The sequence below is a fragment of the Hippopotamus amphibius genome, chromosome 8 (genome assembly GCF_030028045.1).
Source record: "Hippopotamus amphibius kiboko isolate mHipAmp2 chromosome 8, mHipAmp2.hap2, whole genome shotgun sequence".
In the NCBI taxonomy this organism is placed as follows: Eukaryota; Metazoa; Chordata; class Mammalia; order Artiodactyla; family Hippopotamidae; genus Hippopotamus; species Hippopotamus amphibius.
The window spans coordinates 5,252,873-5,266,091 of NC_080193.1; the positions used below are offsets into that span (position 1 = coordinate 5,252,873).

General features: G+C 43.5%; 1 protein-coding gene across 5 annotated transcripts in view; it reads right to left on the bottom strand.

Moving 5' to 3' along the window:
- The window catches only part of ZNRF3 (zinc and ring finger 3), a 138,937-nt gene that overhangs the window by 65,604 nt on the left and 60,114 nt on the right, over nucleotides 1-13,219 (bottom strand). Inside the window, exons 1-2 of one of the 5 annotated variants that reach the window (XM_057744055.1) lie at nucleotides 11,219-11,262; nucleotides 10,777-10,828 (exon numbers count right to left, since the gene is read on the bottom strand). The exons of the other annotated variants lie outside the window; for them this stretch is intronic. The gene's annotated coding sequence lies outside the window, so the exon portion shown is untranslated. Of the gene's footprint in view, nucleotides 1-10,776; nucleotides 10,829-11,218; nucleotides 11,263-13,219 lie in introns of those variants that run through there. 5 annotated transcript variants of the gene reach the window in all.

The window sequence follows — 13,219 nt, forward strand, 5'->3', positions numbered from 1 at the left end:
CAATTCCAAGTAGGTAAGGAGATGTTTCATAGGTTAAATTTCATTAAAAAAAAAAAAATCCAATAGCTGATAGGAAACCATCTGAAAATGTTAAGCAAAATTTAATTCTAAATCTATTCTTTAAATAACTCAAAGTGACTCACACGGCTACCAGATGACAAGTACTGAGCCCTACATAGAAATTCATGGACATAGTTTTATTTTAAATTACAACGTGACATCATAAAGGACACCTGATTGTTCTTACTATAAAAAGGGAAGGATTTGGTGCTTTTACACACCAAAGAGTTATTAAATGAAGAAGAAATATATCGGAGGGGAAAGGATAAAGTGGGCTTTCCATTCTTCCAGATTTAAAAAGAATACTATAAAACCACAAAACCAATAAAGCTACATGATGCCAGTCTGAAACTAGAGAAATAAAACAAGTGGAAAAGAAATTCCAAAAATACATTTAACTTTTTATAAGATCTTCTGATGCAAACCAAGATAACACAGGGATGCAGACAGGACTCACTTAATAAATTGTTGGGAAGAGGGGACAGCCATGTAAAGAGCTCAGTCTGGCCGTCCCGAGGTTATTCTGAGAATCACTGAGGCAACTCGAGTTAAGGGAAGTCCTTTAGGACAATGAACAAGCTAGACGGCGATAAAGGAGGCAGAAAGAACACTATACTCTAAAAACTTCTCCATATGATCAGTAACAGAAAGGAATGAAACGACAGTTATGGGATATGTATAAATAGTTTATAGTAAGAAAACAGAAAGACCATCAACCTTGTTGCTGATAAACGCACAGTAAAATCACCAGCGTAAATCAATGCCAGCCCCATGCGGGAGGGCTGCTGGGTGTATGCGGATACACTTGGCTGGCTGCGCTGCAAATCGGCTCAATTTGGGGAAAATCTGTCTAGAGATGTGCAACAAACCCAAGATCCTATGACTTTCTTTCCCCCATAATTCCATTTTTAGAGCAGATCCTGAGGAAGTAACCTAAAACTAAGTCAAAAGCAAAAATAAATAAATAAATAAAACCAAGTAGTAACTTTACATGATAAAATCTTCAAGCAGTCCTCCTCCAAACTATGAAAATGTAGGAAGCAAAAAAAAATGTCTTTCCAAAGACTATATAATTAAACAAAACAATGTACATAATGTATGGAATATTATATAATCATAAGAGAATAATGATAAAGATAACATGGTATAAAGAGTACCAAGTACAAAATTTTAAGAAAAGCGTATGTGCAAAACAACACCTATTTAAAAATACCATCTGCAGGTGGGTGAAAACCACAAGGAAACAAAGAATTTTAAAAGTTGATGGGTTTAGAGAGTAAGTAGCTGGAGACTTTCCTTTTTTGATTCTAGTATTCATCCAAACCAACATTTGCTGAGCACTGACCCTGTGCCAGACACTGGACAAGAAAAGGTAATTAAAACCCATTGCTGTTTGAGCAGTAATTTGAAAAGAAAAAAAAAGATCTAAAATGTTTGTGTATTTGCTAACACAACAGGTGACGGAAATTTGAAGCTCACCAGGGCTTTTCCCTATAAATCAGCTCTGTGTATAACACAGTTTAAAAATAATAGACCGCATCTACAAACACGTAGTGCTCCTCCCCACAGCAACATGCCACCACGGAATGGTCCAGCAGCTGAGGGCACCCTGGAGAGAGCGCTCTGTGGGTTCCAGATGGCCAAGCGCTGGCCAATCCGCACAGGATGCCTGCAAGGGCTCCGCAAGGAAAACACGAGAGGAAAGTATGATAAACCAGCACACAGTGCGGAATCAACAATAAACACTATCCTAATCGATGGTGACAGCAGTTTAGCTCCGATCATCCTGACACGTCGTGCTTGCGCCAGAGGCCACCTGATCATAGAAATACTTTTATACCATGATTTTGATTCCTTCCTTTTATACCATGATTTTGGTTCCTTCCTTTGACACACAGAAAACAGATGGACAAAAACACTCAAAACAAAAAGCTAAAAATCCTTTCACTATCTGCTAGAAAATACACTCCCTCCCCTCAACCCCACACACAAAAACTTGTACCTGAAAATTTATGGTAACATTATTCATAATAGCCAAAAAAGTGGAAATAACCCAAATGTCCATCAATGTGTGAATGGGTAAACAAAACGTGGTATACCCAGACAAAGGAGTATCACTTGGCTACACAAAGGGACAGAATATTGGTACATGCTACAACATGGATGAACCTAGAAAATATTAAGCTGAGTGAAAGAAGCCAGTCAACTCAGTCCACATCTTCTATTGCTCTATTCATATGAAAGTCCAGCACAGGGAAATCTATAAAGACAGAAAATAATTAGTGGTTGCATAAAGCTGGAGGGTTGAGGAATGAAAGGATAGGGAAGTAGGAGCTAAAAGGTACGGGGTTTCTTTTTTGATTTGATTTAAATGTTCTAAAATTGATTGTGATGATGGTCTAAAACTCTGTGAACATACTAAGAACCATTAAACTGTACACTCCATACATGAGTGAATTGCATGGTGTGTGAATTATATCTCAACAAAACTGTCATGAAAGAGTTAATGCAAATAAAGGGCAAGTTTAAAAAGATTTAAAAAAAATAGTAGGGCAAGACTCTAATTATGAGCAACGGTGTGGCATGCTGAAAAGAACACAGCCCCAAGGTCCAGTTTCTTCGTGCGTAAACCAGGGACAGCGTCTCGATCACCTGAGTCAGGTGGCACAAGCCAATGCACTTGGTAAATTAGGATTCCAAGGTTGGGGGTGAGGCGAGTGCATGAGGGCACAGTGCCTAAGAGGGAAAGGGCTCCAGCCAGGGCAGTGTCACCATGAAAAGGGTGACAACAAGGAGGATCAGTAACAGTGGCGTAGAGTGGAAGTAGAACTACCCCCACTCACCATGCCCGAGACCATGGACCCAAGCAAGAAACCTATCGCAAGAATGCAGGAGGGACTTCCCTGGTGGCGCAGTGGTTGAGAATCCACCTGCCAATGCAGGGGACAGGGGTTCAACCCCTAGTCTGGGAAGATCCCACATGCCTTGGAGCAACTAAGCTCGTGCGCCACAACTACTGAGCCTGCGCTCTAGAGCCCATGAGCCACAACTATTGAAGTCCACAACAAGAGAAGCCACCACAATGAGAAGCCCATATACTGCAATGAAGAGTAGCCCCCTGCTCACCACAACTAGAGAAAGCCCGCGCACAACAGTGAAGACCCAATGCAGCCAAAAGAAAAAAGAAAAAAAAAAGAATGCAGGAAAGCAGGATATCAGTGATAGAGCCAGAATAGGGCAAAAGCCCGCGAGGAGGGGAAGGGCACCTTGGGTTCCTTGAGGACTCGCTAGTTACACCCACAGGCTACAGAGTCACCCCATTCCATCCCTGCTTCTCTGTAATTGCACTGGTGATTTTCCAAGCCAGAGCGCTTCAGGAAGGAACACTTGATGAAGATCGCCTGATTAAAACAGTCCTGTGTAGTCTGTTAATAACAGGGGCGGGGGGGATAGGGCGGAGAGGCAACCACAGTGTTAAAAGCAATAAATTATATGCTGCGCTTTGCCACCCTGGACGACCCTGGGTGAGACGCATAAGGGCCCCATTCTCTCTGATCCTGAGAGCAAGGGGAATGCCTGCCACCTGCCTACCCCATGGGGGTTTTGGGAGGATTAATGAGATAATGTCTGAGCTGTGCTTTGGGCTCCCTGGAGACACCACTAGGTCTCAGGCATTATCAGCACAAGCTAGGACAGCTTCCTGCCCATTCTTCACCTCATTACGCCACCTATGCTTTATCATGTCTGCAATTAGAGTTCTCGCTCAGAATGGACCAGGGAGGTCATAACCCAGGCTAGGTCTGCCCTGCCCAGCCAACCCTGTTAATGCCTCTCCCCACACTCCACTCATCAGCAACACGGCACTTTGAATGTTCAGCACAGCACCCAGCATTTGATGCCAGATGATTAAAAAGGCCCTCTGGACTTCTGGGTTTTAATTGAAACCCTTTGCTTCATGTCACACCCCCACGCCCCAACCTTCTAAGGTCCTAGGAGAGTGACTGCCAGACTGGGGAAGGGAGAGTGGACAAGCTCCTGGAGTCGTCAACAACTCTGTTCCTGGGTGTCAGACTCTAGGACAGGTTTTTGCAGAGTTTAATTTCAAGGTTACCAACTAATGAGACCAGATGGACTCTGAGTTCATGTACAAAGAAACCTGTATTTACAGTGTTTCAAAGTGAAGGCAAGGCCATGCTGTGTGTGTGTAAAATTGATACAAAAAAACTACATTTGATGTGGGTCCCTGTCTTCAAGGGTCTCTATCCAGTTGGGTGAACCAACATTATAAGGGTGTTGTGAAGATTAGAGACAGCACACCTTAGACTTCCAGAGCGGTGACTATAATAGCCGCTAACACATACTGTGTGCTTGCCCTGCTCTGGGCACTGCGTTTCCAGTTTTATGGGTGTTAACTCATTTGATCCTAACGACCTTGAGGTAGGTATCCTTAGTATTCTCGTTTCAGAGATGAGGAAACCAAGACAGAGAGGTTCAGTAATTTGCTCAAAGTCACACCCAAATCAGTGGCAGAGCTGGGATTTAAATCCAGGTAGCCTTTACCACCCTGCCACAGTAGACATGAAATATATGCCCATTACCATTTTGGTGCTGAAAAGAAAGTAACATGTTTTATCCAATCCAAGTGCTAAGAATGGTTCCTGTCCTGATATCTTCTTAGTTATTTGATTGACCTTGAGTTTAAACAAACAGACAAACAATGAGAAAAAGAGAAGCGTTGGCAGGGATGTAGATAACAAGAGACTCTACCATGGTAAGTGATCCGGTCGGGGCTGGGGGGTGGGCGGAAGGCAGCAAGAGTAGACACAAACAGGTTCCCAGTTAAGAAGGACAAACTGAGCTTCATGACCCCTGCCTCCACAAACCAAAGGTCCAAATCTAGGAACATGCAGGCGTCCATGATAATTCAGCCGAACACTGGACCCATTTAACATAGATGTATCAATGGAAGTAAAAACACCAAATTCAAGATGGTGGTCACGTTTGGCAGGAAAGGAGAGGGGAATACTCTTTCTTGGGCTTGTTCATAAACACCCAAGTATGTGATATATTGTTTCACATCTCAATCCCTTGATTTCTTAAGAAAGCATAAACCGGATGACTTTATTAAATAAGAAATCTACCTGTAGCACCCCCATCTCAAGCACACTCTACCCACTCCATAAATCAGTGATCTTCCTAGTTTATCTCCTGTCTACTTTCAGATATTTTTCTCCAAGCCCTGACTGGCAAAAACTGAATTCCTACCTCCACAAAGCTCTTAGGTCCTTGTCTAAATGAAGGGGAAACATGTAAAAAAATTAAACGTCTGAAATTCAACAGGGTATCAAAAAGTACCTTGGCAGGAAGAAAACTACTAAGCTATATCAATTTCCTACCCTGAAGAAAAAAGTAACACACAACAGCAAATCGCAAGTGTACCAACTTGGTCCAGCAACATGTTAATAAAGGAAATGGGTCATTTAAAACAAAAAAAACAAAAAAACAACCAGGAGGTGGCCAAAGGACCAGGGAATACACCAGGAATTGAGCTGTCTGTTGGCACAGGAGGATACCCAGCCAGTCTTCCCATCTCCTTCACCAGGATGCAGCTGACCCACAGCCAGAAGCTGGAGGACCTCTTGCAACCCTGGTGAGAGAGATCACCTGCCCCAACAGAGTCCAGCAGGAGAACTTTAACTTACACCTTAGCCTGGAGAACTAACTCCAGATCACCCAGGACATCTGCTTAGCTGGTTTCCCACCCTGAGGAGAGGTGGACGGACAGAGCACGGACTCTGGATCACAGCATCAACTCAATCGCCTACAGCCATGGCCTAGAACATGTCATTGCCATTTAGCCCCTCTGGGCCTCGAGATTCTGCGTCTATAAAACATGGCAAGAAACACCCCAGCTTGTACATCTTTGGATATAGTGTGCAGCAGAGGGTGGCCACTCGAACACAGGTCCCCTTACTCCTCAATGGGACTAAATCTGTGGCTGCTGAAGGACATAAACGACAACCAACTGCTTAGCATTTAGGATCAAGGCTTGCGATGAAGTAGAACGTGGATAGAGAAAAGACTACCTTAAAACTGCCACTCCTTTGTAGATCACCTGTCTTCTCTCATTTGGTAGTTTGGGAGAGTTTTGCTTTATCCCTGTGTTGGGCTATGTCACCGCAACGTGTCTAGGGGTGGACTTGTGAGTTTATTTTAATTCACCTTGTTAAACAAAGCACCGTGTGTGTTTTTAATCTGAAAACCCATGTCTTATTTTACTTCTAGAAAATTCTCGGCCTTTGCCTCTCTGAATAGTGCTTGTCTGCCACGGCCCCATCTCCTCTAGAAGGTCTATCAGATCAAGGTTAGGTCTGCCCTCCACATGACCCAACGACTCTGTCAAAACATTTTTACTCCTCCTCTTCTGCATTCTGCATATTTTCCAGTTCTCTAATCCTATCTGCATCTTTGTCCAGTGTGGAGCTTCATTCATTAAGATTTCAATTTTGATGCTTATTTTTTTATTTCCAACATTTGCATGTTTTTGTTCATATCCACCTATTAATGTTTCCTTTCTGCCTGTTGTGTTTCATATTTTCATATAGCTGTAATTTCTTTCATCTCTGATAATTCTAAACATGCATTTTATAGTTGGTATCAGATTGGTCTCTTTTTCACTTAATTCTGAACAAATTAATCTCTCACTGTTGATTTTGTTGGCTATCTTTAATAGTTTGGATGTTCTGGAATTTTGGTTTGCAAATTCATAAGGTCAGAGCTGGTGGGGAGGAGGAGGAGTGGGGTGAGATAGAGTGGGGGTGGGGAGGTCTTCTCTGCACCACCCCTCCTCCAGGATCCGCAAGCCTAGACCAGGTCTCCTGTTGACAGACCAGGAACCCTCACATAGTGACAAGGGTAAACTTCAGTCATGCCTCCAGGTGATACTGGCCCATGAGTGGGCTGTAAGCTTGTTTCTTCCCGCTGCCCTAGACTTTACCCTGAGCAGTAATTGTCTTGGATGTTTTTAGCCTCCTTCCATAGCTAGAGCAGCCCAGCCCAGACCCTGTTTTTCAGCAATGAGTCTGGCTCATGGGCTACTTTCAGTTTCCTCTGCCCCAGCAGACTGGAGCTCCCAGCTCCACCACCTACTTCCAGACTCACAGTGGAGTGGGACTGTGGCTTCAGCATCAATCTTTGCTTTGTGTTTGTTTGTTTGTTTTTTTATAGATATGTTTATCTTGTTTTTGAGCATAATAACATCTTTAATTTTCTTTTCCTATTTGGTGTTTGGAACTAGCAGGGAAAAGGGAAATGATCTAAAGTTAAACATATACACTGAGCGGAAGGTGATATTTAAACAAAGACTTAAAGGGAGGTAAGGAAGAGAGTCACGCCTGGAGGAAGAAAATTATTCCAGACAGAGGGAACAACAGCAAGTGCAAAAAGCCTGCGGCAGGTCTGGAATGTTTGAAGAATCCAGTGAGCAAGGGGGATGGAGTGCGGCAGGAGAAAGGGGACAGGGAACAGCAGGCCAAACCATCGAGGGCTTTACAAGCCCTCATAAGTCAGTGGGGAATTCTCAGCAGAACAGCAAGAGCATCAGACTTAGGTTTTAACAGGATGGCTCTGGCTGCTACATTTGGGAAAAGATGGGGTGGGGGGAGGCGGCAGGAAGTGGGAGGGTAGATGAAGGGAGACCAGTTAGGAGGCTCCTGCAAGAATCCAGAGGATAAATGAGGGTGGGTGAGAACAGGGTAGAGGTGGTGAAAGTGGTTGGATTCTGAATATAATTTGAAGGTAGCAGCAGAAATTGTTGATGGATTGGATGTGGGTGGGGGAGAAAGACAGGAGTCAAGAATGACTCCAAGGATAGAAATGCTATTACCTGAGATGAGGAAGAATGACAGAATAGGTTTGTTTTGGAAGGAGTTCAGTTTTAAATACTAAAATGAAAGTTGGGCCTTGCCTTACTATAAAGACAGTAAAATTACTGTAAGACTCAAAAGAAGACTGGGGACTATTATCCAGAACATATAAAGAACTCTTAAAACTCAATAATAGAAACACAAACACTCCAGTTAAAAACAGGTAAAGGATTTTGAATAAAGACTTCACAAAGGAGAAATAGGGATGGCAAATAAGCACACGAAAAGATGCTTAATATCATCAGTCACCAGGGAAATGCAAAATAAACACGAGATACCACTACATACCCACTAGAATGACTGAAATTGAAAGACGGGTAATACGAAGGGTTGGTGACGATATGGAGCAAGGGGAACTCTTGTGCACTGCTTTCGGGAATGCAGAAGTGGCTCAGTCACTCTGGAAAAGTTTGGCAGTTTCTTATAAAGTAAAACATACACCTACCAGGTGACCCAGCCATTCTATTCCTAGGTATTTACACAAGAGTGAAATGCAAACATTTGCCCACCCAAATCTTGTCCTTAAATAGTCATAGCAGCTTTGTTTGTAAAAGCCAAAAAGTGGAAACAACCCAACGTCCATCATAAAGTAAATGAATAAAATCTGGGGTATCCACACAACGGAATACTACCGGCCAGAAAAGCAATGAAACACTGATGTGTGCTCCAACACAGATGAACCTCAAAATCAACACCTTGAATAAAATAACCCAGACTTCCTCCCCCACCCTCAAAAGGTACATAATGCATGTTTCCATTAATACAAAATTCTAGAAAGTAGAAGCTTATCTATAGTGACAGAAAACAGACCACGGATTGTCTGGGGCTGGGGCAGAGAAAGGGATGGACTGCCAAGGGACAAGAAGCTTTCAGGGGTGATGAAAACGTTGGTTCACAGGTGTATACATCTATCAAAACCCCCTACACTGTATCTTTAAATGGTTAGTTTATGGTATATAAATACTCAATTAAATGTTTCGGGTTTTTTTTTTCCCCAAAGGAAATTGCTGAATTCAGGGCAAAAACAAAGACAACATTCTAAAAAGAGAGTCAGCAACTCTACCATGGAGCTCCCCAACCCAACCAAATGTCACAAGCATCCCAGTGCCAACACTCAGTTATGTAAATGGGCTATAATTCATAAACACATGACCACCTGGGGGAAGAAAAGAAGAAAACTTTCCTCTTCTGATTCAGGTCTAACTCAGAACAGGGCCATGAAAACCAATACGAGACAATGTCTTTCTTAGACAGCTAGTATGGATTTGGCTCTTCACGCTCTGTAAACCCTAATCTTGATAGAATAAAGACTAAAACCTAGAGTGGGTCCCTTGGGATGTCTTACCATCCTGTCAGAGGCAGTGTACATGCTGGGATACACAGGAGCCCTCTTTGCCTCGCTCTTCCAAAAGGATGCTCCCCATATAAGCCACTGTGCATAAAACGACTCACCTCGATGCACTTGAACTAACAGCAGTCCCTTACCTGTAACTCTGCATTCAGGTTTTTATTCTCGCAAACCCAAAGTATGTACAAACCAAATTCCAGTCAGAGACCAGCAACAAAGAACATTCTTAAAGGTGGGGGCAGCAACATGGCAGTTTGTTCCTCTGCACAGGAGCTTTTCCCGCTACAGCTGTTCTGCCCACTGTACCTCTCCCAACACAGGCATACGTCTTCACACATGTGTGCTCATCCACGTACACACAATCGTTTAAATATGCACCACTAACAGCACATGTAGTAGGGCCACATATAAACATGGGACAAACGGTAATACAGTTGTCCCTTAGTCTCCACATGTGACTGGTTCCAGGACCCCTGCGGGTACCAAAATCTGAGGATGCTCAAGTCCCTTATACGAAATGGTGCAGTATTTTCTTTCTTTCATTTTTTTTTAATTTTAAAATTTTTTTTAACTTTTTATTTTTTTATTTTTTACAATAAACTGCATATATTTAGAGTGTACAATTTGGTATCCCAATCTCCCAATTCATCCCCCCCCCAACCCTCCCTGCTTTAAATGGTGAAGTATTTTCATACAACCTACACACTTCCTCCGGTATACTTTACATCATCTCTAGATTACTTATAATACTCAATACAATGTAAATAGTTGTAAATACAGTGTAAATGCTAAATGGTCGCCAGCATGAGGCAAATTCAAGTTTTGCTTTCTGGAACTTTCTGGAATTTTGTTTTCCAACTGAACGTTTTCCATCTGCGGTTGGTTGAATCCATGGATGTGGAACCTGCAGTTACACTGAGCCGACGGACACTGGTTCTAGAGTCTATCGTGGGATGCTGCCCAACCACAGCAGCACTGGTACCAGAGTTAGTACAACTCAAGTCAGAGGTCTTCCCTCTCTGTGAAAAACAAGCAACTGTGGCTTTTCGGGAGCTGAACCAGAGACTGCTAGAACATGGCCTGAACACATCAGTGCCACAGACAGCTTCATCACACCCGCTGCACTCCGAGCCTTCCTTGTAAGGTCAGAGGTCATAGGAAGTCACTCAGTGGAGCCTGTGTCTGTAAACCAGGGTCCTCCAACAGCACCTTTTCCACTGATGGGGAAGTTCTGTTTCTGCACTGACATTGCAGGAGCCATAAGCCATGTGTGACTGCTCGAACTGGGGAACTGGACTTTAAGTTTTACTTAATTTTAATTAATTCAAATTTAAGGAGCCACATCTGGCTAGTGACTGCTATGTTAGCTTCAGACTCTGAAATCTAATACTTCCCTACAATCTCAAGAAAGAAAGGGAAAAAGAAGTCCAAACATACTCTTACCCTGTCCTCCTCAAGTTATCTTCAAAGTATCAAAGTCTGGACTGGCTCAAATCTAGAAGATAAGGAAATGTGTTTGACGCTACAGGTTACAGGGGAAATGTTTTAGGAAGATTCTGTTTTGGCAGCACCATGCAGTGCAGAATAAAACCAAACACCACAGGAAACCAGCAATGAAGGTGTTCTGGGGGTCAGAGACCAGTGGAAGGTCAGTTGACATAGGAAATTTGAAATAGCAAGGAGCAGAGCTCAGGCTGCCAGTGATCTCACTGGGTAGTCTTGGGCAAATCACTTTTTCTCTCTGGACCTCAATTTCTCAACAACATACAGGATTTAACTACCTGCCCCATCTAACTCACAGAGCTGTTAGAAAGGAAAAGAAAAAATAATGAGCACCTAAGAGTACCAGATGCTACCTAAAAGCAAGATGTCACCATAAACTCACCTAAGTCACTTGGAGGTCCTTATGCCTCATTCCTTGGCTCCGTCCTTCTTCCATGGTCCAGCTCTAGCCCCACTGCCTCTGCTTGATCTTTCCAGAACCCTTCCGCTCACTATTACTGGTCCCACTTCTGAATGCCTACTTTGTTTGGACTCTTCTAAGCTTAACTATTGCGTGTATATTCTCTCCCCATGGAGAGGGGAGGGCGTCATCAATCACTGGCTCTGGATCAAATGACAAACCTTGATATTATGAAAAATAAATGGCAGCATCATAAAGGAAAGGGAACTGATGCACTCAAGTGAGTCACCAAGAAGAAGCCAAGAATGGCACTGGGTCTTCTACACTTAAGATGACTGGGAACAGCCGCAGAAGAGCCAGTAGCTGGGAAACCCTAACCATGGAATTGCAGGGGACCACGCTAAGAAGGGACTGGAGCCCGCAAGCACCTGGCAGGCAATGGTCTCTGCTATGGTCGGAATGCTTGTGTCCCCGCAGAATTCCTATGTTGCAATCCTAACCCCAAAGGTGATGGTTTTAAGTAGGTGGGGCCTCGGGGAGGTGCTTAAGTCACGTATGGGATCAGTGCCTTATTAAAGAGGCTCCACGGAGCTCCCTGGCCTCTTCTGCCACGTGTGGGTACAATGAGAAGTCTGCAACCCAGGAGAGGGCCCTCACTCAACCATGCTGGCACCCAGATCTCAGACTTCCAGCCTCCAGGACGGTGAAAGATAAATTTTGGTTGTTTATAAGCTACCCAGTTGTGATATTTTGTCAAAACAGCCCAGAGGAGTTGAAAGTCCAAGCAACCAATGTAGACTCCACATCTGGAACTGAAAATACCCTGATTTCAGAAGGGAGAAGCAAGGCAGGCCTAGAGGTTGCCTGCAACTCCTAAGCAAGTTGCCAAAATGTCTTTTTTAAAATATAGTCCCTATCAATAGGATCCAAGATCTACAGAATTCAAGACCCTTGAATTCAGATGGTAACTCCAATCCCCAACCCTTCCTGCTAGATCAAACTTCCAACGCTGTGCTGTTGTTAATTAATTACAGTGGCTCTCTGGCCTCCGCCACTGTTAACAAGAAGCCCTGAGGCACTGCTAGATGCATAGTCCAGTGGGGGCTGATTGGGAAGGGGCACAAGAGGACCTTCTGCGCTGATGGTCAAGTTGTTCTTTACCTTGACAGAAAAGATAAAGGTTGAGTTACATAAGGGAGCACATTTGTCAAAACCCACAGGGTAGTATACTTAAGATTTGTACATGTCACTCCATGTAAATTCTAACCTTAAAGAAAGAACTGTAAACAAACAAACAAAAAAAATGCAAAGTCCAGCCACACACACAACCCCAATCAGAATCTCTGGGGCTGGGACACAGACTTAGGGATTTTAACGTGATTCTGATGAAGGTGAACTTCTGAGAACACTTTGAAAATTACCTGCCAAGGCCAAAGAAAACAGGTCAAGTGTAGACAAGGAAGATAATTCGAATTAGGCTTCCTACTTCCTATCTGAAACTGACTACATGACAGAAATCATAACTCAATGATCCCAAGAAGTAGTGGGAAGAACGGTATGAAACAGACTATTTGTAAATTTTTCAATTTATAAAAATCGTACTTGCATATGGTAATAAGATGCTATTATTTCTAGATGCGAGCATGCACCCTGGTGCACAGATACCCTCTTATCCACAGAAAAGCACAGTCTTATTTATCAGAGGTCCCCTCGGGCCAGAGGTTTACCTCCATCATGAACTGCACTGCTCCCCTAGGAGAAGGGAAGGCGGCACCAGCCAGGGGGTGTGGCAGTCCGAAGGCAAAGTGTCTCTCCAGCTGCCTGGTTCCACAGCTAACGGGTCACTTCCCATGTGGGAGCCACAGAGCTGCTGGGCCAGAGGCTTGTGTAAACTAAGCCTCCTTCGTCCTCCAAAAAGACCAGCTTGTATTTTCATATTTCTGAGGTCCAGTTTTTCAACAAAACTGGGATTCTCACCCCTGT